Source organism: Phacochoerus africanus, chromosome 1 (genome assembly GCF_016906955.1).
Source record: "Phacochoerus africanus isolate WHEZ1 chromosome 1, ROS_Pafr_v1, whole genome shotgun sequence".
In the NCBI taxonomy this organism is placed as follows: domain Eukaryota; kingdom Metazoa; phylum Chordata; class Mammalia; order Artiodactyla; family Suidae; genus Phacochoerus; species Phacochoerus africanus.
The window spans coordinates 153,825,596-153,848,671 of record NC_062544.1 but is presented as its reverse complement, the minus strand read 5'-3'; the positions used below and the strand labels follow the sequence as shown (position 1 = coordinate 153,848,671).

Here is a 23,076-nt window from a genome sequence, read left to right as displayed (position 1 = left end):
AGCTAACCCACACCACAGCAGCAATCAGATCCACTGTGGTGACAGAGCCAGACCCTTAACCCACCAAGCCACACAGGAACTTCCCAAAAACAGTTTCTGAGACAGTTCACGCATCATAAAATTCACCCTTTTAAAGTGTACAATTCAGGGAGTTTTAGTATGTGCAGAGTTCTACAACCAACACCACTATTTTTATAACCCCTAAAAGAAACCCTGCTAGCAACCACTTTCCAATCCCCACTATTCCCACCACCTAACACCCACTAATCTACTTTCTGTTCACTATGGATTTGCCTATTTTGGAATCCCATATAAACAGATTATACAATATATGGTCTTTGTGATAGGCTTCTTTCACTTAGCATAACATTTTCAAAGTTTATCCCTGTTGTGTCATGGATAATTTTCCTCCTATTGTATTGACACACATTTTGTTTAGCCATCCATCAGTTCATTGACATTTGTATTATTTCTACTTTTTTTGCATGCTGTTATTAACAATCATTTTGTGTGAACATGGTTTTGTTTTTTTTGCTTTTTAGGGCCACACGTGAGGCATATGGAGGTTCCCAGGTAGGGAGTCTCATAGGAGCTACAGCTACAGCCACAGCCACAGCCACAGCCACAGCCATGCCAGATCTGAGCTGTGTCTGCGACCTACACCACAGCTCATGGCAACACCAGAACCTTAACCCAATGAGCAAGGCCAGGGATTGAACCCACAATCTTGTGGTTCCTAGTCGGATTTGTTTCTGGGGCGCACGATGGAACTCCTTTTGTGAACATGTTTTCATTTCTCTTGGAAATATACCTGAGTGGCAAAACATTTTTAAAGATAGCTCTACTTTGAGATTGCTTTCTTCATTCCTCTTTTTATATTAGCACATTAGCAAGAGGGCCTCTGTACTCTATCGCAGAATGCCCTTCCCCCAGATACCTATGTGGCTCACACCTTCAGCTGCTTAAAATTTGTGTCCAAATGTCACCTTTACAGTAAGATCTACTCTAACTACCTTGTTTTAAATTACAATCACCCTCCTCATTCTACACTCTATTCTGACTTCTGCTCATTTTTTCTCCCTGGCACCATTCATACTCTAATGTATAATTTATTCTACTTATTATTCATCTAATCCTACTATAATATCCAGAAAGGTATTTTTGTTTAAATCCTTAACATGTATCCCCAGAATATATTTTATATATATATATATATATACACACACACACACACACACATATACATATATGTATACATATATATCCTATTTTGCCTGACACAAAACAGGTGCTCAGCACATATTTGAGTGAATAAATGAAATTTATCAATCTCATGAGCAATTCAGATGGTCACGTCAAACTTGATGTGGTGGTCCCAAGTAAGGTTTTGTCAAAACTTCTGGAAAAACATCAGTTCATGCTCTGAAGAATAAATAATAAGAGAACCAAAAGTAACAGCATGCTTAGAGTAAGCTTTATCATTACCAGAGAGGAAATTTCTCTTAACAGTCAACTGACACCTTCCTACTAGTGTATATGGAGACAGCTAAATATAGTTCTGTCAGTTGGTGTGCTGTTTTGTTTGTTTTTTGCTGGATTGTGTATCTGGGATGATACAGGCAGCCAACCAAGACTTAATTAACAAGCATATATCCCGGTCTTCCGAATGTAGTAAATGATTTTGCTGAAAAGAAACCTAGGTCAGATCTCTGGAAATGTGCCAAAAAAGTGAAAAATTATAGATCTACAGATGATATTTTTCCTTTACATACAGTAACTGAAGACTGGAAAAATGTAAGAAACAGGAGGACAGAAAAGGCTGATACTGAAGAGTAGAGTTTAGATTCCGAGTCCGTAATTTAAGATATTGGAATGACTAACTCTGTACCAAAAACCTATCTAGAGAAAACTGACAATAAAATGTGTTGTCATTAGGAATTTTAACAGGAAAGTGAGAGAAAGGTAATAAAATAATTAAAAATAACAGCTACAAAGAACTTAGGGCATGACCCAGAAGGAGTAAAGATCTCTAATAAATCCACGGAGAAGGGAGAACAATAACAGTAACAAAGCAAATTTAAGAATAAAGAAAAAAAACCTAAAAAAGGATCTCATAAGTATCACTGACTGGGGGAATATGTAACTCAAACAGATACTTTAAGGAGGATAATTAAAACAAGTTTACATCAAAAAGGCTTATCTATAACTTTTTGGAGACCTATGAACTCAGGGATGGTGAAAGAACTAGACTCCAGAGAGTTCCTAGATTAGGATAGGTAAAAGGAGAAAAGAAAAAAAGATGTATTACATTAATACAGAATTAAACTACTAGAAGACGACTGCCAATAAGTATAATAAAAGATGTTCAATGTCACTATTAGAGAGATGCAACTCAAAACCACAAGATACTGCTTCATACCTGTTAGGATGGCTATTATCCAAAAAAAAAAAAAGACAAGTTTTGGCAAGGATGTAGAGAAACTGGAAACCTTATACACTGTTGATGGAAATGTAAAATGGTGAGCTATGGAAAACAGTATGGACACTGCTCAAAATATTAAAAAATATAATATGATCTAGCAATCAAATTTCTGAGCATTTATCTAAACTGAAACTAGGACCTTGAAAAGACAGCACTGCCATATTCACTGCAGCATTATTTATAATAGCCAAGATGTGTAAACAACCTAAATGTTCACTGACAGATGAATGGATTAAGAAGATGTGGTACATATACACAATGGAATACTACTCAGTCATAAAAAAGAACAAAATAATGCCATTTGCAGCAACGTGGATGCAACTAGAGATTCTCAGAGTGAGTGAAGTAAGAAAGAAAAAGACAAATACCATATGGTATCACTTGTATGTGGAATCTAAAATACGGCACAGATGAACCTATCTACAGAACAGAAACAGACTCATAGACTTAGAGAACACTTGTGGTTACCAAAGGGGAGGGGGAGAGAGTGGGATGGACTGGGAGTTTGAAATTAATAGATCCAAACTATTAGATTTAGAATGGATAAGCAATGAGGTCCTGTTTTATAGCACAGGGACTATATCCAATCCCTTGTGACAGAACATGATGAAAGATAATATGAAAAAGAAGGGGTGTGTGTGTGTGTGTGTGTGTGTGTATATATATACATATACATATGTATGAATGATTGGGTCACCTGCTGTACAGCAGAAATTGACAGAACAATGTAAATCAACTATAGTTAAAATTTTTTTAAATAAATAAAAAAGAAAATTCTGCAGTATTTGATAATATCAGTGAACCTTGAAGACATTATGCTAAGTGAAATAAGCCAGTTACAGAAGATCAAACACTGAATTATTCCACTCACATAGTTATCTAAGTAGTCCAGCTCATAGAAGCAGAGAGTAAAATGATGGTTGCCAGGGACTGGGATGAGGGGGAAATGGGGAGCTGCTAATTAAAGGATATAAAGTTTGCTATGCAAGATGAGTAAGTCCCAGGGTCTGCTATACAGCATTGTGCCAACTATAGTTAATAAGAATGTTTTATACACTTAAAAATCTGTGAAGAGGGTAGACCTCATGTGGTGATCTTACCACAATAAAATTAAATTTAAAAAAATCTTAAAGTAAACAACGATCTGGCCTGTCGGAAAAAAATACTGTACTTCTGAAGCAGATTACAAAGCTAACAGATAAATACAATATAGGATTAAAGGATTCTATGGACATCAGGAGAAGTTCCTGTGGCCAAAATCAGCACAGCTGATAATTCTCTTCATATTTTAGGAAGCAACAAGTGATACTGCTTTTCTGCATTCAATCCTGAATAACAGTCCAAAACAAGCTAGTAAAATGGAAGTGTTCTTTATAGAAGAAAATTATTCTTCTATTTGAAAGGCTGAACTTCAGCCATTTTATATTTAGGTAAGGACATACTGGAGAAATAAGGAGAGAAGGAAATATTTGCTTAAGTGGCCAAGTCAACCCAAGAAATAAAGGGATAATTCAATGCTATTGTTAATGCCTGCACAGCCTCAAAATGGGAATTAGGATAATGCTTTTGAACCCTCAAAGGTTATTTTAAAATTGAAGAGGGGAGTTCCTGTTGTGGGTTAATAATCCAGGTTGTCTCTGTGGCGTTGCCAGTTTAATCCTGCCTAGCTCAGTGGGTTAAGGTTCCAGTACTGCCACAGCTGTGCCATAGGTCACAGGTGCAGCTTGGAATTACTCCCTGGCCCAGAAACTTCCATATGCCACATGTGAGGCCAAAAATGGAAGGAAAAAACACTGGGGAGGCAAGGTGACCCCAATCAAAAAACTAATGACGTGCTTTAAAATGATGCAACAGTTAGGCATTCCCATTGCGGCTCAGCAGGTTAAGAACCAGACTAGTAGTCACGAGGATTCAAATTCAATCCCTGATCTCACTCAATGGCTTAAGGATCTGGTGTTGCTATAAGCTGCAGCGTAGGTCACAGATGTGGCTCAGATCCTGCATTTCTGTGGCCGTGGTGCAGGCCAGCAGCTGCAACTCCAATTTGATGCCTAGCCTGGGAACATCCATATGCTGCAGGTGCAGCCCTAAAAAGAAAAAAAAAGATGCAAAAACTAACTTAAAATGAGTATTTGTTGTTGTTGTTGTTGTTGCTATTTCTTGGGCCGCTCCCGCAGCATATGGAGGTTCCCAGGCTAGGGGTCGAATCGGAGCTGTAGCCACTGGCCTATGCCAGAGCCACAGCAACGCGGGATCCGAGCCGCGTCTGCGACCTACACCACAGCTCACGGCAACGCCGGATCGTTAACCCACTGAGCAAGGGCAGGGACCGAACCCGCAACCTCATGGTTCCTAGTCGGATTCATTAACCACTGCGCCACGACGGGAACTCCTAAAATGAGTATTAATCATGTGTTAACGTAACACCTGGCATTTACTATGCATTTATCTATCTCACTGTCCCCAAAACAATCCTATGATACAGGTATGATGATCCCCATTTTTGTCTTCATCTGGAAATGATTAGGCACTTGTTGGAAACAACTCTGAAACCCACAATTTCAAGCAGTGAAACAAATTACCATAGTCAACACAGGGCAAAAGAAATAAAACAAAAAGGATGCCTACAATGCTGAAATACTCTCCCATGTAAAATTAAGATTTTTAGGAATTCTTTTTATGGCACAGCAGGTTAAGGAACTAGCATTGCTACTGCAGTGGATCAGCCTGCTACTGTGATGTGGGTTTGATCCCTGGCCTAGGAATTTCCATTTGCTATGGGTGTGGCAAAAAAAATGATAAAAATAAAAATAAACTAGTAAATGTTTCTAGCTATAAATAAGCTTAAATTTTTTTAAAGTGGGAGTTCCCGTCGTGGCGCAGTGGTTAACGAATCCGACTAGGAACCATGAGGTTGCGGGTTCGGTCCCTGCCCTTGCTCAGTGGGTTAACGATCCGGCGTTGCCGTGAGCTGTGGTGTAGGTCGCAGACGCGGCTCGGATCCCGCGTTGCTGTGGCTCTGGTATAGGCCGGGGGCTACAGCTCCGATTCGACCCCTAGCCTGGGAACCTCCATATGCCGCGGGAGCGGCTCAAGAAATGGCAAAAAAAAAAAAATTTTTTTAAAGTGTTTTTTAATAACAAACACATGATGACAGAAATCTGCTACCAAATATGTGATTTCAGGATAATCTTTAAGGAGAGCAAGTTCAACAGAAAATACTCTTTTAACTAACACTGAGCTATTGGATAATGGTAATGCACAAATAATCAGAAAGATGCATAAAAAAGGGACAAGAATATTCTGTGCTTGACTATCAAAGTTGGAACAACTTCAAGAGAACCACTGGGAAATAAGTAAATGTAAGTCTAGGGGTTTCCCCAAATGCAGTGGTTAAGTGATGATTCAATCTGGGAAGACCCACGTGGAATACCTTCCTGTAGCACAGATGCCAGAGCTGCTATCCCACACACTAAACATTAACTAATGATTAACACAAGAAGCTAGTGTTTGTAATATATATACGGAAGTAGTTTTAATATTCAATCTATCACCAAGGTAACAGTGGTGATTTGACTTTTTTTTTTTTTTTTGCCATGCCCATGGCATCTGGATGTTCCTGGCCAGGAAATGAACCCAAGCCACAGCCATAAGCTAAGCCACAGCAGTAACAATACCAATGTATACATATCATCAATATGTGTCACCTAGAATTTCAACCTTCAAAAATAGTGTTTTATTGATTTTATCAATATTCATAGTTTTTACCTGTTCATTCAAAAATAACTATACTGGAGTTCCCGTGTGGCTCGGCAAGATAAGGATCTGGTGTGGTCACTACAGTGGTCTAGGCTGCTGCTGTAGCAGGGATTAGGTCCCTGACCTAGGAACTTCTGAATACCTCGGATGCTACCAAAAAACAAACAAAAAACAAAAAACTATACCAATATACCATATTTCTTAAACTGGGTGGGGTATGTCAGGGTATGTTATTATTGTATTCTTTAGAATTTCTTTCCTAAGGCTTTTTTTTTTAAAGATAAGCCAAGATAATCAAGATGCACAGCATTTTTTAAAAATTATATTAAGTCAACTATAAGCTTCTATTTATTTCAATTTTACGCATATAAAATACTATTATTTTGTAGGTCAATCTTATTTACTACATTTTATTTTACTTTAATTTTTTCAGTTGCACCTGCAATGTATGGAAGTTCCTGGGCCAGGGACCAAATTCGAGCTGCAGCTGCAACCTATGCCACAGCTGCGGCAATGAAGGATCCTTAACCCACTTCACCACAGAAGGAACTCATATTTACTACATTTTAAATGTCTCTCACTTAGGCATTTGGAATTTCAATAATTAGAAATGCTTCTTTACGTGAAACCCACCTAGTATTTAAAATTTGGGAGTTCCTGTCGTGGCGCAGTGGTTAACGAATCCTACTAGGAATCATGAGGTTGCGGGTTCGGTCCCTGCCCTTGCTCAGTGGGTTAACGATCCGGCGTTGCCGTGAGCTGTGGTGTAGGTTGCAGACGCGGCTCGGATCCCGCGTTGCTGTGGCTCTGGCGTAGGCTGGGGTCTACAGCTCCGATTCCACCCCTAGCCTGGGAACCTCCATATGCCGCGGGAGCGGCCCAAGAAATAGCAACAACAACAACAACAACAAAGACAGAAAGAGAAAAAAAAATTAAAAAACAAAATTTATGTTTGATGCCTACAAGTATGTTTATGAAACTTTTGGAAAAAAGAACTTCACTCCATAAAAATAACTTAATACCCATTCAATTATCTCCTCTGTATATTTCTTTAATAAGCTCTAAAAGTGATTCTAAAGTTGTTGCTTATAGGAAAAATTCTTAAACCACCATAATTCCCATTAATAGTGATAAAAAAAATTTGCAGAATTTCTAATAATAAGCAAATATTAGCAAAACAGTCATTTATAGGCACATTTCATAAAAACCAGTATGTTGTCCAGCTAAAAAAACGTAAAAATTGTTGGATGAAATTTTGGTAGTAGCTATATCATTACCATTTACCATCCTGCCAGTTGTTGGGGTGCTATTCAAATTCGTAAGAATTTATCTTTCAAACTAATTATCATTTAAATTTCACCACTTTCATTCTTGCAGGACTATCCCACTTCAAAGTCTCAAAAACCAGGGCACTCCTGCATATAAAGAGTCCTCCAAGACTATAGTAGCTGTTTTCCCTAAACTCACAGACCTAAAAAAACGTAAGCAAAATGAAGAAGCTCTGGAACCATTCCCAGTTAAAAGAATAGGAGAATTCCCCTGAAGGAGCAAACAATAAAACAGACCTCTCTCTGCATCTAACAAACAAGTTCAAAATGGAGACAGTGAAGATACTGGAGGGATTAAGAGTGAATTTGAAGGAACTAAGAGTAGATATGAACAGTAATGCAGATTACCTCAGAAAGGAACTAGAAAATATAAAGAGGAGCCAAGAAAAATTAGAAAATTCATTTGGGAGCTCTTGTCGTGGCGCAGTGGAAACAAATCCGACTAGGAACCATGAGGTTGTGGGTCTGAGCCCTGGCCTCACTCAGTGGGTTAAGGATCCGGCGTTGCCATGAGCTGTGGTATAGGTCGCAGACGTGGCTTGGATCTGATGTTGTTGTGGCTGTGGTGTAGGCCAGCAGATACAGCTCCGATTAGCCTGGGAACCTCCATATGCCATGGAAAGTGGCCCTATAAAAAGGCAAAAAGACTAAATAAATAAATAAATAAAATAAAAATAAAAGAAACAGATATGAAGATACAGAAAGCACAGAGGGCCCCAAACAAGTCGAACCCAAACAGGCCCACACCAAGACAATTATAATAAAAATAGCAAAAGTTACAGATAAGGAAAGGATTCTACAGGGAGCAAGAGGAAAAAAAGAGTTAGTTATAAGGGAACTCCCATAAGGCTATCAGTTGACCTTGCTACAGAAACACTACAGGCCAGAAGAGAGCGGCAAGATATATTAAAAATTCTAAAACGGGAGTTCCCGTCGTGGTGCAGTGGTTAACGAATCCGACTAGGAACCATGAGGTTGCGGGTTTGATCCCTGGCCCTGCTCAGTGGGTTGGCGATCCGGCGTTGCCGTGAGCTGTGGTGTAGGTTGCAGACGCGGCTCGGATCCCGAGTTGCTGTGGCTCTGGCGTAGCCAGTGGCTGCAGCTCCGATTCAACCCCTAGCCTGGGAACCTCCATATGCCACGGGAGCAGCCCAAGAAATAGCAACAACAACAACAACAACAACAACAACAAAGACAAAAGACAAAAAAAAAAAAAAATTCTAAAACGAAAAATCTGCAGACCACCCAGCAAGAATATCATTTAAAATAGCAGGAGAAATAAAGAATTTCTCCAACAAACAAAAACTAAAAGAATACAGCAATACTAAACCCATGCTCAAAGAAATACTGGAGTTCCCATCATGCAAAGCAGAAATGAATCCGATTAGGAACAACGGGTTCAATCCCTGGCCTTGCTCAGTGGGTTAAGGATCTGGTGCTGCCGTGAGCTGTGGTGTAGGTTGCAGAAAGCAGCTGAGATCCCACGTTGCTGTGGCTGTGGCACAGGCCAGCAGCTGCAGCTCCGATTCAACCCCTAGCCTGGGAAGCTCCATATGCCACGGGCACAGCCCTTAAAAAGAAATTAATTAAATAAAAGACATACTGAAAGGTCTCCTCAAAATAGAAAAAAGTAAGAAGATATAGGATGGAGGAAATCACAATTGGAAAAGTAATCATTTAAATTAAGACAGTACACAAATCTAAAAGAGAAAAAAAAAAAAAAACCTGTTTGTAAAAGTGATGATAAACAAGAGGAACAGAAAAAGGATAAACAAGAAGAAGTAAAAAAAGGACATGAAAATCATAAAATGCAGGGAAGGAAAATAAAAAAAATCTAAACTCTTTTTTGTTTAGACTGTGTTTCAGCCTGTATGACTATAGGGCTAAAGCAAGCAGATATATGAAAACTGGCGTAACCACAAATCAAAACAAAACAATACATTCACAAGAACTAAATAGAAGAGGACACAATCATAAAATAAAAGGAAATCATCCTACTAAAAAAAAGAAAAAGGAACAAAGGAGAAACATAGTATCAACTAGAAAACAAAAAGGCTTTAAATGTCAATGGATGAATGCTTTAATCAAAAGACAAAGTGGCAGACAGGATTAAAAAATAAGAGCCTACAATATGCTGCCTATGAGAGACCCAAGTTAGGGCAAAGGACACACACAGATTGAAAGTGAGGGGATGGAAAAAGATATTTCATGCAAATGAAAACAAAAAGAAAATGGGAGTTAAAAAACATATCAAACAAAATGAGTTCAAAACGAAGGCCATAAAGACAGACAAAGAAGGCTACTATTTAATGATAAGGGATCAATTCAAGAAAAGGATATTACAATCATCAATATATATGCCCCGAACATAGAAGCACCCAGATACCTTCAACAAATATTAACAGACGTAAAAGAAGACACTGATGGGAATACAATCATAGTAGGAGACTTTAACACCCCACTCACATCAATGGACAGGTCCTCTAGACAGAAAATCAACGAGGCAACAGAGATCCTAAATGACACAATAGAAAACTTAGATTTAATTGATATTTGATATTTTCAGGACACTACCCCAAAAAATACATGCATTTACATTCCGAAAAAACCCCAAAATATACATGCTTTTCAAGTGCACATGGAACATTCTCAAGGATTGACATCTTCGAGCACAAAACTAACCCCAACATATATAGTACAGAAATTATTTCAAGTATCTTCTCTGACTACAACAGCACGAAAGTAGAAATCAATCACAGGAAATGAAAAAAAAAACTGACTATATGGAGACTAAACAACATGCTAATAAAAAACCAATGGGTCAATGAGGAAATCAAAAGAAAAATTAAAAAATACCTCAAGACAAATGATAATGAAAACACAACCATCCAAACTCTATAGGATGCTGCAAAAGCAGTTCTTAGAGGGAAGTTCATAGTGATACAGGGCTTCCTCAGAAAAGAAGAAAAATCTCAAATCAACAACTTACCACCTAAAAGAATTAGAAAAAGAAAAACAAACAAAAAAAACCCTAAAGTCAGCAGAAGGAAAGAAATCATAAAGATCTGAGAGGAAATCAATAGAAATTCAAGAAACAATAGAAAAAAAAAATCAGTAAAACCAAGAGCTGATTCTTTGAAAAGGTAAACAAAACTGACAAACCTCTGGCCAGACTCACCAAGAAGAGATAGAACTCAAACAAAATAAGAAATGAAAAAGGAGAAATTTCAATGGGTACTGCAGAAATGCGCGCACACACACACACACACACACACACACACACACACACATAAAAACCTAGAATACTATGAACAAATATATAACAAATTTGACAACCTAGAGGAGATGGACAACTTTCTAGAGACATACAGCCCGCCTAAGCTGAATCAAGAATAGATAAATTGAACAGACCAACCACTAGAAATGAAATTGTGTATGTAATAAAAACACTCCGTACATACAAAAGACCAGGACCAGATGGCTTCACAGGCAATTTCTACCAAATATACAAAAAAGAACTTACACCCATCCTTCTTAAATTTTTCCAAAAGGCTGACAAAGAAGGAATTATCCCAAAGACTATGAAGCCACCATCACCCTAACACCAAAACCAAAGATACTACCAAAAAAAGAAAATTACAGGCTAATATCTTTGATGAATATATACACAAAAATTCTTAACAAAATTTTAGCCAGCTGAATCCAACAACATATAAAAAAGATCATACACCAAGACCAAGTGGGACTTCATCCCAGGTTCACAAGGATGGTTCAACATGTGCTAATCAATCAAATCATACAACACATTAACAAAAGAAAACTAAAAAAAATCACATGATGATCTCAATAGATGCAGAAAAAGCATCTGACAAATTCCAACATCAATTCATGATAAAAACTCTAACCAAAGTGGGTATAGAGGGAACATACCTTAAAATAATCTAAGCCATTTATGAGAAACCCACAGCAAATATAATACTCAATGGAGAAAAGCTAAAAGCCTTCCCACTAAAATCTGAGACAAAACAAGGATGCCCATTCTTACCACTTTTATTCAATATAGTATTGAAGTCCTAGCCACCGCAATTAGACAAACAAAAGAAATAAAAGGTATACAAATTGGAAGAGATGACATAAAATTGTCACTGTATGCAGATGACACAATACTATATATAGAAAACCCTAAGGAATCCACATAAAAACTACTCGAACTGATCAAAGAATAAAAGGAATATAAAAATATAATATCTTTTAAAATCTCACCCCAAAAAAATCAAATACCTAGGAATAAACCTGCCAAGGAGTTGAAAGACTTGTATGCTGAGAACTATAAAACATTAATCAAGGAAATTAAAGAGGATTCAAAGAAATAGAAAGATATTCCATGCTCTTAGATTGGAAGAATCTGTCCATCAATAGATAAATGTATTAAGATGTGGTACATATACACAATGGAATACTACGTAGCCATAAGAAAACAAAATAATGCTATTTAGAGCAACATGATGCAACTAGAGACTCTCATACTATGTAAGTCAGAAAGAAAAAGACAAATACTATAACACTTATATCTGGAATCTAATATATGGCACAAATGAACCTATCTACAGAAAAGAAACAAAAGCATGGACATGGAGAACAGATTTGCAGTTGCCAAGGGGGAGGGAGTGGGATGGGTTCGGAGTTTGGGGTGAGTAGATGCAAACTATTGCAACTGGAGTGGATAAGCAATGAGATCCTGCTGTATCAGGCATAGAACTATATCTAATCACGTGATGGAACATGGAGGATAATGCAAGAAAAGAATATACATATATACGCATAAGCAAGGTCACTCTGCTGTACAGCAGAAATTGACGGAACACTGTAAATCACCTATAACAAAAAAAATTTTTTTAAAGGTAAAAAATATAAATGGCTAACATATTAAAATACACTAAAAAGACTAGACTTTTGGATTCCTGCTGAGGTACAGTGGGTTAAGGATCCTGAGTTGCAGCAGTTGCAGCTGCCACTCAGATTCAATCCTGGCCTGAAAACTATACACTGCAGGTGCAGGCAAAAAAGGAAAAAAAAAAAAAAACTAGATTTTTAATTAACTAGACTTTCTTAGAAAGTGCTGTGTATGAGAGAAAAAGGACATGAACTTTAAACTCTTTTTTTTAATTTTTAATTTTTATGTTTTAATATATAACTCAAGTACAGGCAAAAGTATTTTCTTCTAAATAAACAAACAAAAAAAAATGTGTAATGTATATGACACCCACCACACAAGGATCTTTAAACAGTTACAAAAATCAACCACAAAGTAAGGTTTTAGTATAGCCCATCCTAGTTTTAACTTACTATAACCCAGTAACTCCAGAGATAAATGTTACGAGAAGAAAGCCAGGGATAATACCAAATTTCAGCTGACAATTAAATCTCCAAGTAACTGCTCAGAAATTATAATATTGAAACCTTTGTATCATGTTCCCCATCAAAATGAACTTTTAAATACTTCCACCACCAAAGGGTAGGGCAAAATAACCTAAGATCCCCTCATTCTCTTTTAAAAAATTCATTCCCAGAGCTTCTGCTGTGGCTCAGCGGGTTAAGAGCCCAACTAATATCAAGGAGGGTGCAGGTTCAATCCCTGGCCTCACTCAGTGGATTAAAGATCTGGCACTGCTGTGAGCTGTGGTGTAGGTCACACATGCAGCTTGGATCCCACATTGCTGTGGCTGTGGCGTAGGCCAGCAGCTAAAACTCTGATTTGACCTTTATCCTGGGAACGTTCATATGCCACAGGTGCAGCCCTAAAAAGACAAAAAATTTAAATTAAAAAAAATTTTTTTAAGTAAAAAATTCATTCTTGCAGTTCCTGCTGTGGCACAGTGTGTTAAGAATCTGACTGCAGCAGCTCAGGTTACTGAGGAGGTGAGGGTTCTATCCCCAGCCCAAAACAGTGGATTAAAGGATCTGGTGCTGCCACAGCTACTGCATAGGTCACTGTATTCAGATTCAGTCCCTGGCCCGGGAACTTCCATATGCCATACATGTGGCCATAGCAAATTTTTTCAAATTCACTCTTTTCCAATTAGAAACTAAATATATATTCATGAAATAAAAGGCAAGAGAATTTCAAAAGCAACCCCTTCATGTTGCAACAGAAGAAAGGCTGGGGGAAAAATGTAATTGTAATGTATACATGTAAGGATAACCTGACCCCCTTGCTGTACAGTGGGAAAATTAAAAAAAAAAAAAAAAAAAAAAAAGCAACCCCTGAAGTTCAAAAACATTTAATATGATCCCAAAGGGAGGAGAAGCAAGCACATATACCATAGCAATTAATTTTGTTGGCCTTTCCTATTCAATGAAAATCAATACTGAAAAAGATACCATTTTACATCCCACCTGAGGGAATGATTCTTATTTCCCACAAAACAGACCTCTGTGTAAATAATAATTATTATTATTATTTCCAGGAAAGATGCATGGTTACGACGCTTCCCTTTCGAAAACGTTAAAAATGTCTTGAAATATTCATCTTAAAAAAAAATTAAGGAGTTCCTGTCATGGCTCAGTGATTAACGAATCCAACTAGTAACCATGAGGTTTCAGGTTCAATCCCTGGCCTCACTCAGTGGGTTAAGGATCCAGCAATGCTGCAGTGTAGGGCGAAAATGCAGGTTAGATCCCGCGTTGCCGTGGCTGTGGCATAGGCTGGAGGCTACAGCTCTCATTTGACCCCTAGCCTGGGAAGCTCCATATGCCATGGGTTCCGCCCTAAAAAAGACAAAAAAAAAAAAATTAAGAAACGTGTTCACTTAGGCATTTCTATGAAGTTAGTGGTACTGATCACTTATATATTTTTAGTTTATACACATTCTTAAAACTTTATAGACATGGTGTCTATTTCATTTTATCTTTGAATCTAACTTGGCTTAACTGTTCCCCAACTCACAAACATGCACTTCATACTTTTGCTCTATTATGCTAAATATGGACCCCAATGGTAAAAAAGATTTTCCATGAACATGTTTTAACTTGTTTTTAACACTAAACCGTAAACACATAATGGGGAACTGAATTTCCCAAGCATATGTATAACTCAAGAAAAGTTTTATAGTAAGCATCTTACTATCCAAACCCCGCTCTCTTTATACCAGTAAAAGAGAAAGTTTAAGTGGCTATAATCTCCCTTTTTTTCACTCAATACAAAACAGCAACAACATGTAGGCTTCTAGGTTGGCTCTTTCTGAAATATCCCCATTATTCCTAACTCTGTCATAGAGCTTCAGTTTATAGAACACTCCTAAAGCTACCAGTTAACTGAAAAAAAAGAGAAATACCATTCTTAAAATTAAACCTAATAGCTGTAAGTTTGGGGAGGGAAATGGGTTATCCACTCTAAAATTTGATAAACATCCAAAATACATTCTGTGTGAGTTTGAGGGAGGAAAAAAAAACCCAAAAGCACTATTATAAGAATTTAAATGTTAATATAACTAGTATAGAGTATATTACATATTAGAGGACATCTCCTACATTTACAACCTTATCAATCCTTCCATTGTGTTGTGGCAACTATACTTGACAAAATCAAATCATTAAAATAATTTAGACTGGAGTTCCCATTGTGGCTCAGCGGTTAACGAATCCGACTAGGAACCATGAGGTTGCGGGTTCCATCCTTGGCCTTGCTCAGTGGGTTAAGGATCTGGTGTTGCTGTGAGCTGTGGTGTAGGTTGCAGACGCGGCTCGGATCCTGCTTTGCTGTGGCTCTGGTGTAGGCCGGTGTCTACATCTCCGATTAGACTCCTAGCCTGGGAACCTCCATATGCTGCGGGAGCGGCCCTAGAAAAGGCAAAAAATAACAATAAAAAAAATAATTTAGATTGCTTTAGGGCTTTTGTTTTCAATCTGTTCATCAAATGGTCAAATTCTTATTGATCAAATACAGAAAAGATGGACATGTGCTAAATATGTGAACACTGCTGAAATAAGAGTGGCCTACTTCTTTTTTTTTTTTTGGTCTTTTTGCCTTTTCTAGGGCCGCTTCCTGCAGCACATGGAGGTTCCCAGGCTAGGAGTCTAATCGGAGATGTAGACACCGGCCTACGCCAGAGCCACAGCAACTCGGGATTCGAGCCGCGTCTGCAACCTACACCACAGCTATGCTGGATCCTTAACCAACTGAGCAAGGCCAGGGATCGAACCTGCAACCTCATGGTTCCTAGTTGGATTCGTTAACCACTGCGACACAACGGGAACTCCATGAGTGGCCTACTTCTAAGGACAATTTAAGTGCTGAAACTATAAAAATCCCACTGATTTTACACTTTATTTTAGAGATCACTCTTCTTAAGCTGTCCATAAAAATACAAAACTAAAATATGCAGGCTGGTGAATAAAGTTAAGAGCATCTAAAAAGAATTACTAAGAGTTCCCTGGTGGTTCAGCAGTTTAAGGATCCAGCGTTGTCACTGCAGTGGCACAGATTCGAGCCCTGGCCTTCCATATGCCACAGGAGCAGTCAAAAAATAAAAAGAAATAAATAAAAAGAACTACTAGCAAATCATACGTTTGGCTTTGTCTGAACCACACCTAAACATACCTCTGCACAGGGAACTGTATCTTAAGGTAGCAAAAAATGCTCACAACCATGTTGGTTTAAGTTAATTGCTACAAAGATAATCCTCAAATCATCGATTCTCAAAGGAGTTCCCAGAACTAAGAATCACACAATATGAGACACTATGATTAGAAACACTACTACGATTTAGTAGACGGAGCTAGATACCCCTCAAGGTACAAGATAGTCCCACAGACTGAAGAACTGTCTTCAGTGTCTTTCAAATATTCAAGTGGTCATTCACATAGGTAAAGGTCTATTTACAATTAATCCAAGTTCAGTTTTGTATTAAATATAAATCAGTTTGTTTTACAATTTAATAAGCACATAATTTTCCAGGAATGCACATATCATATAAACTGAGAGATTATACTTTGAATTCTCATGGCTTTTTGAGTGTCTATATTTTGTCTTCATTTTTGAAAGTTATTTTTACTGTTTTTTTTTTTCAGTGCTTTAAAGATGTCACTCAGTTGTCTTCTTGCTTGCATGGCTTCTCTGCTGTAACGTTTATCTTTGTTCTTCTATATAGAATGTTTCTCTTTTCTTTGGCTACTTTCAAGAGTTTTTCTTTGTCCTTTCTTTAAATCAGTTTGAATTCCACATGTCTAGGTGTCTTTTGTCTAGGTTTTTTGAGGGGCAGCTATTTATCCTGCTTGGTGTTCTCTGAGCTTCTTGGATCTGGGTTTGATGTCTCATACCTAATTTTAGAGAAATTCTCTATCATTTCCTCAAATATTTCAACATTCCTTCACTCTGTTTTCTTCTAGGATTCCAACTATGCATGTTTGATATTACCCCCAAGCTCTTAGATGTTCTGTTCTTCCTTTAAGCTTTTTTTGTGTGTGTGTTTAATTCCTGACATCTACAAGTTATTTCCTCGCTTTTATAAAATTTATTGATGAACCCAAAGTCATTCTGCATCTCTTTACTGTACTGTGTAGTGAAATTTCTAGCATTTCCTTTTTTTTTTGCTTTTTAGGGCTGCACCCATGGCATATGGAAGTTTCCAGGTTAGGGGTCGAATCAGAGCTACAGCTGCTGGCCTAAGCCATAGCAACACAGGATCTGAGCCGAGTCTGTGACCTACACCACAGCTCACAGCAACGCCAGATCCCTGACCCACTGAGCGGGGTCAGGGATCAAACCCACGTCGTCACAGATACTAGTCAGGACACTGCACCACGATGGGAACTCCCTCAGTTCTTTCTTATGGTTTCTCTCCATTGAAATTACCCAACCGATCCCTTATACGTTGTCCGCCTTTTATTTATACCTTTAACATATTAGTTATTTCAAATTCCCTAACCAGGTAATAGCATCTTGTATAAATTAAAGCGTAGTTCTGATGATAGCTCTTTCTCTTGGGAATGATTTTTTACCTTTTGTATATGCCTTGTAATTTTTTGTTGAAAGCTGAACATATTGTCTTATAGGACAGTAAAGACAAAGGCACATCTTTTCCTTGCTAGGTCTTTAGTGCATGGCATTAATCTACTTAGGAATTGGGCTGGGTTTATGATTTCCTATTGCTATCATTATCCTCAGGGTACCACAGGCTTCAAATATCCACAGAATAGCTTGTGCCTATGGTAGGGGATGGTTTACTGAAGCAATGTCTATTTGATTCCTTACCCTGTGCCTCTCTGTATAATCTCATGCTTCACCCAGTAGTTTCCTGCAGTTGCTATTCAGAGCCTTTTTTTTTTTTTTTTGTCCTTTTAGGGCCACATTTGTGGCATATGGAGGTTCCTAGGCTAGGAGTCAGATAGGAACTATAGCTGCTGGCCTATGCCACAGCCACAGCCACTCCAGATCTGAGCTGCAACTGCAACCAACACCACAGTTCACAGAAATGCCAGATCCTTAACCCACTGAGCGAGGCCAGGAATCAAACCTGTGTCTTCATGGATGCTAGTCAGATTGTTTCTGCTGAGCCATGATGGGAATTCCTATTCAAAGCTTCTTAACTTGATGGCAGGGAGTTGGGGACATAATCTCTGCTATTCTGATTAAGGTTCAGTTTTAGGCATACACTGCATCTATGGAGCTCAGGGGTGTGGTCTTCCTGTTTCCCCAGGCTGTAGTTTTGGGCTTTGTGTGCCCTCCTTCACGAGAAGATTATTTCCCTCTTCTCTAGTCTTTCTCCAACTCATCGAATGCTCATCAACAGGGCCTGCCAGCAGAAATGCCCTGCACTCCACAGATGAAGGTTTTTGTTCCACAGATGAGACAGAGAGGAAGAATCAGAGAAGAGCTTTTTGCCCCTCCTGAAAACTCTGTGGCTCTTCCCCTCCACTAGGTCAGCACCACAAGAGACACTCCCCAGAACTCAATCCAGTCTTTTCAGGGGGAACAACCAGTGAGGCTTACAGATAAAGAGACTGGAAGAAGGTCCACTCAGCTTCATTACCTTGTCAACTCATCTAGCTGAATGTTTCTCACCAGTGTTCAGCTATGTCTACTGAAGGTCAATGGGAGTTCCTATTACTCTTTCCCCTTACATTCTGGATAGGTGCGTGCTCTGGAGCCACAGCTCTTTGATAGGTTTTTAAAAAAAAAAAAAAAAAAAAGTCATGAATTTGAAGTTAGTCCATCTTTTTGTTGTAACAATCCTTTCTGTACCAGGCCAAAGCCACAAGGTGGATAAAATTATTTATAAACTAACTTCAGGATAGTAAAGGAGCTGTTACAGATTATTTGAAATAAAAAGGAGGTATTTACTGGGTTTGATAAGTAGTTGAAAAGCAATGACTTAAAGTATCTCTTTCAAATCAACTCCCCTTTAACTAGTGCTAAGCATTATATAGTCAATGTTTAGGCCTAAAACTATCAATAGCAACCAATTTTTTTGCTAGATTATCGACACAGCCTTCTATTTTATCAATTCTAAGTACTTCAATCAGAGAAAAAGGGGGAAGGTATGTGAGCGTGAAAGTTAAAATTCACCTGTGTAAATAGAACTGGTTAAGAAACATAACCAAGTTAGTTAAAACTGGTCTTTTGATTTCAACTGTAATTTATTATCTACTGAGAACCCAACTCCACTATCAACCTTCATACATATTCAGTAATAAAGCCAGTATTGTTTTGGTTCATCTGAGCAAGCAGCTTCTATTTATTTGTGGATAAAATTAATTCTTACAAATAACTCACGCTTTCCATAATTCCATAACTTTTCCCCTCATAATATTCATATATTTAGACTAGTCACTGCTGTCACTTTAGAAAAAGGAATATCCACTACCTCCCAATGGAATACAAATGGTGGTATTTTCCATGAACTGGACTGTAGCTTTACATTCCTATCTCTTAATAACCCTCTGACTCCTCTTTTCCTCCCTTAATATGTTCTACTTCCTGTTTTCAAGCAAGGAATATAATATTTCTAAGTAAGGATGGACTTATATTCCATTGTGATATTAACAGCAAAAGCCAAGTTTGAGGTATAGCTGCTTAAACAGTGTTTCACATGATATTTAAAATGTTAAAAAGGTCTTATATGCTAAATTAAGTCAAACAATAAAGCACTTTCCAAAGAATAGTGAAATCACTTATATATGGAATCTAAAATATGGCACAAATGAAACTATCTACAGAACAGAAACAGACTCACAAAGAGAAAAGACTTGTGGCTGCCAAAGGGGGGAAGAAGCAGGATGGACTGGGAGTTTGGGGTTAGTGGATGCAAACTATAACTTCTTTTTGTTTTTGTTTTTTTAGGGCCGAACCCACGGCACATGGAAGTTCCCAGGCTAGGGGATGAATCGGAGCTGCAGCTGCCAGCCTACCACACAGCCACAGCAGATTCAAGCCACCTCTGAAACCTCCACCACAGCTCACAGGATCCTTAATCCACTGAGCGAGGCCAGGGATCGAAACTGCGTCCTCATGGATACTAATAGGGTTTGTTACCACTGAGCCACGACAGGAACTCCAAAAAATATCACATTTAAAATGGATAAGCAATGAGATCCTACTGTATAGCACAGGGAACTATATCCAATCTCCTCAAATAGACCATGATTGAAGATAATATAAGAAAAGGAATGTGTGTGTCTGTGTGTGTACGCGACTGGGTCACTTCACTGTACAGCAGAAATTTGCACAACACTGTAAATCAACTATATTTTAATAAAGAAAAATACTGTTGGAGTTCCCGTTGTGGCGCATTGGAAACGAATCCAACTAGTAACCATGAGGTTGCAGGTTCCATCCCTGGCCTCGCTCAATGGGTTAAGGATCCGGTGTTGCCATGAGCTGTGGGGTAGGTCACAGACACAGGTCTGATCCTGGGTTGCTGTGGCTGTGGCATAGGCCAGCAGCTGTAGCTCTGATTCAACCCCTAGCCTGGAACCTCCATATGCCGCAGGTGCGGCCCTAAAGAAAAATACTGTCAAAGACTAATGAAATCAAATCTTTCTGGGGTACCCAACTAGTTTTCCAATTTTCCTTTTTTTTTTTTTTTAAGGGCAAGCCCTGTTTCACAGTCTCATAAGCCTCAGTACTAGTAACATACTATAAAAACTGACAGTTTTAATTTCCTCAAAGTCTGCAGAGAATACTTTCAAGCCTAGAAAGCCATCAGATCCATAAAGCATGAAGGAAAACACCGTAAGAAAATCTTGGGGACAGGTCCTGAAGAAATATTCTGAAATTTAACACACTACCCCTCATCACCAAGACACTACACTCCAAGATGCTCAAAAGAACCCTGAGGTATGAAGTCCTTCACAGTGAGACAACAGCATCAGGCAGAGGCCCCGAGGGGAATCAGGGTCGGGTCAAAGGAAAAAGCAGAGGGGAATTGAGAAATCATCACTTCAGGAAACTCTGGCCACATCTGGGGGAGATATTTAATCCCCTCGGCCCGCAAGCAAATGATAATCTCAAGGCAAAAGCGGTTAATTTAACACCCTACAACATGGAGACAATTTAAGGGAAGGCACTCTTCCTAAGAGTAGTAAGTGAAATTCGCCTTTAACAGCCACTTCACAGAGCGACTAAGTCTTACTTCACCCGCTCCAAAGGCCGCATTCAGAGCAAAATCACAGCAGCGGAGCAAAGGCCACTGTGAAAAAGCTACCTTCTAAGAGGGAAAAGCCTCAGTGGAAAAAGTTCATTTTGGAAAAGGGAGGGACTGGAGAAGAAACGACGCGGATGCTCATTTCCCAGGAAAACGAAACAAAGTAAGCAAAGTCAAAGCCAGCGCAGGACGTGGGAGGAAGGAGGGTCGCTGACCCAAAGAAACAAGAGTTGCCGGCATCCAGCAGGAAGAGGGCTCCAACTAGGAGGCTGGACGGGAATCCCGAGGGCGGAGCCCAAGGGGAATAAGGGCTGTGTGGGGTTAAGCATGTGCACAGGGGAGTGGGAACTAGGGTGGGTAGAAAACCAAAAAGCAAGGCAAAAAGAGGGGTGGGGCTCAACAAGGCAGGGCCCTGGAGGAATGTCAGAGCCGGTAGGGGCGGGGGAGGGGGTCCGACGAGAGGAACCAGACGAGCAGCCTTGGGGGGAAGGTAATCTGCTCTCCTTAACTGCTGGAGGCTGCGGCAGCCCAGACACCACCCTCTTCTTCCTGCTCTTCGTCCCCCAAGTCCCCGCGGCGTGGTGAGGGGTTAAAGCATAGCTCCCAATTCTGGTGGCCAGAGTGATTTACCTTCGCAGGAGGCTGGAGAGGCTCCAGCCCAAGCTCCTCCCGCCGTCGGCTCAGCGTCCAGAGTGGGATGAGGTGCCCTCCGACCTTCTCCCTCTCACCACTTCCCCTTTCCCCTGCCGGGGCCCTGTAGCTCCGCTACCGCGGGTTTCTGGTGCCGCGGCGGCGCCGCTTCCCCGCCCCCTCCGCCTCCTCCCTCTGCCTCTCAGAGGTTCGCTCTGGAGGCCGCCATCTTCGCTCAGGCTTTGAGCAACCGCTCTCCAGTACGCCTGCGTCGCCCCCGCCCAGGCTGTCACGAGACGTGGTCAGCTGCTTTCAATTCTTCCGCTTTCTGCTCCGCCCTCTTGCATGTATTTCCCCGTCCTCCCGGTCCTATTTGCCCGCTTTCCCTGAAATTCCGCGTTCAGACAGCTTGTCCGCCCGCCCGCCTCACGCAACGCAGTTAGACTCAGGCAGTGACGAAACTGGCTGTGGGATCCGGGGTCCACGCAGCGCGTGAAGGGAACCCCCCCCCCCAGACGCGTGCTGAGGAGGCCACGCCCCTCAGCGTGAGGCTCTGAGTCCCGCCCAGTGGTCGTTTTCAGGCTGGGGTTTTGCGCTCTTAATCAGCGGAAAGTCTTGTTGTAAAGCATTTACCCAGTCTGGTCTTTGACCTTCCCGGGACAGTCTATACATGGTTTGGCTGGATTGCGAGCCACTTACTATTGAGACTCCCAGAAGATAACTGAAAAGAGTTTAAATTTCGGTTGGTGTGGGAGGTTACAGAGAGGGGAATAGTGACTTTTGCTAGTGGAAGTGCCAGAAAAATAATACTGATAGCTCCCATTTATTGTTCGCTGAGCACGTGTCAAGGGGTTATTTAGTTAATCCTCAACTCTGTCAAGTAGGAATTAGCCTTGTTTTGCAGATAAACTGAGGCCCCCTCCACAGTAGTGGGCCTAAGCCATCTGACCAGAGCCGGTACAATCTTCCTTAAGGTGGAGGCTTAGGATGGGAACAAAGTTAGAGAAAAGAGGCAATAGAATATGTTACCTGTGGGTAAGGGTTTATTTAAGGAAGTTTAGTCTTCACTCCCAGATCTCTAAAGATCACAATTCAAAAATAAGTGATTCTGTTGCAAACTTCAAAAGCCAAGTGGTGTGGGTGGCTTGTAAGGATTCATTATTTTATGAGGGCTAAAGGCCTCTAATAAGAGGTTTAATATTCTGCACAGCAGTCTTGAAGTTTTCTTTGGAGT

General features: G+C 39.7%; 1 protein-coding gene across 3 annotated transcripts in view; it reads right to left on the bottom strand.

The window, feature by feature from the left end:
• Positions 1-22,303, bottom strand: part of DNAJC13 (DnaJ heat shock protein family (Hsp40) member C13) — a 141,869-nt gene extending 119,566 nt beyond the window's left edge. For all 3 annotated transcript variants that reach the window (XM_047782708.1, XM_047782714.1, XM_047782724.1), the window contains exon 1: positions 21,843-22,303. The gene's annotated coding sequence lies outside the window, so the exon portion shown is untranslated. The remainder of the gene's footprint in view (positions 1-21,842) is intronic.
• Between the last annotated feature and the right edge of the window lie 773 nt (positions 22,304-23,076).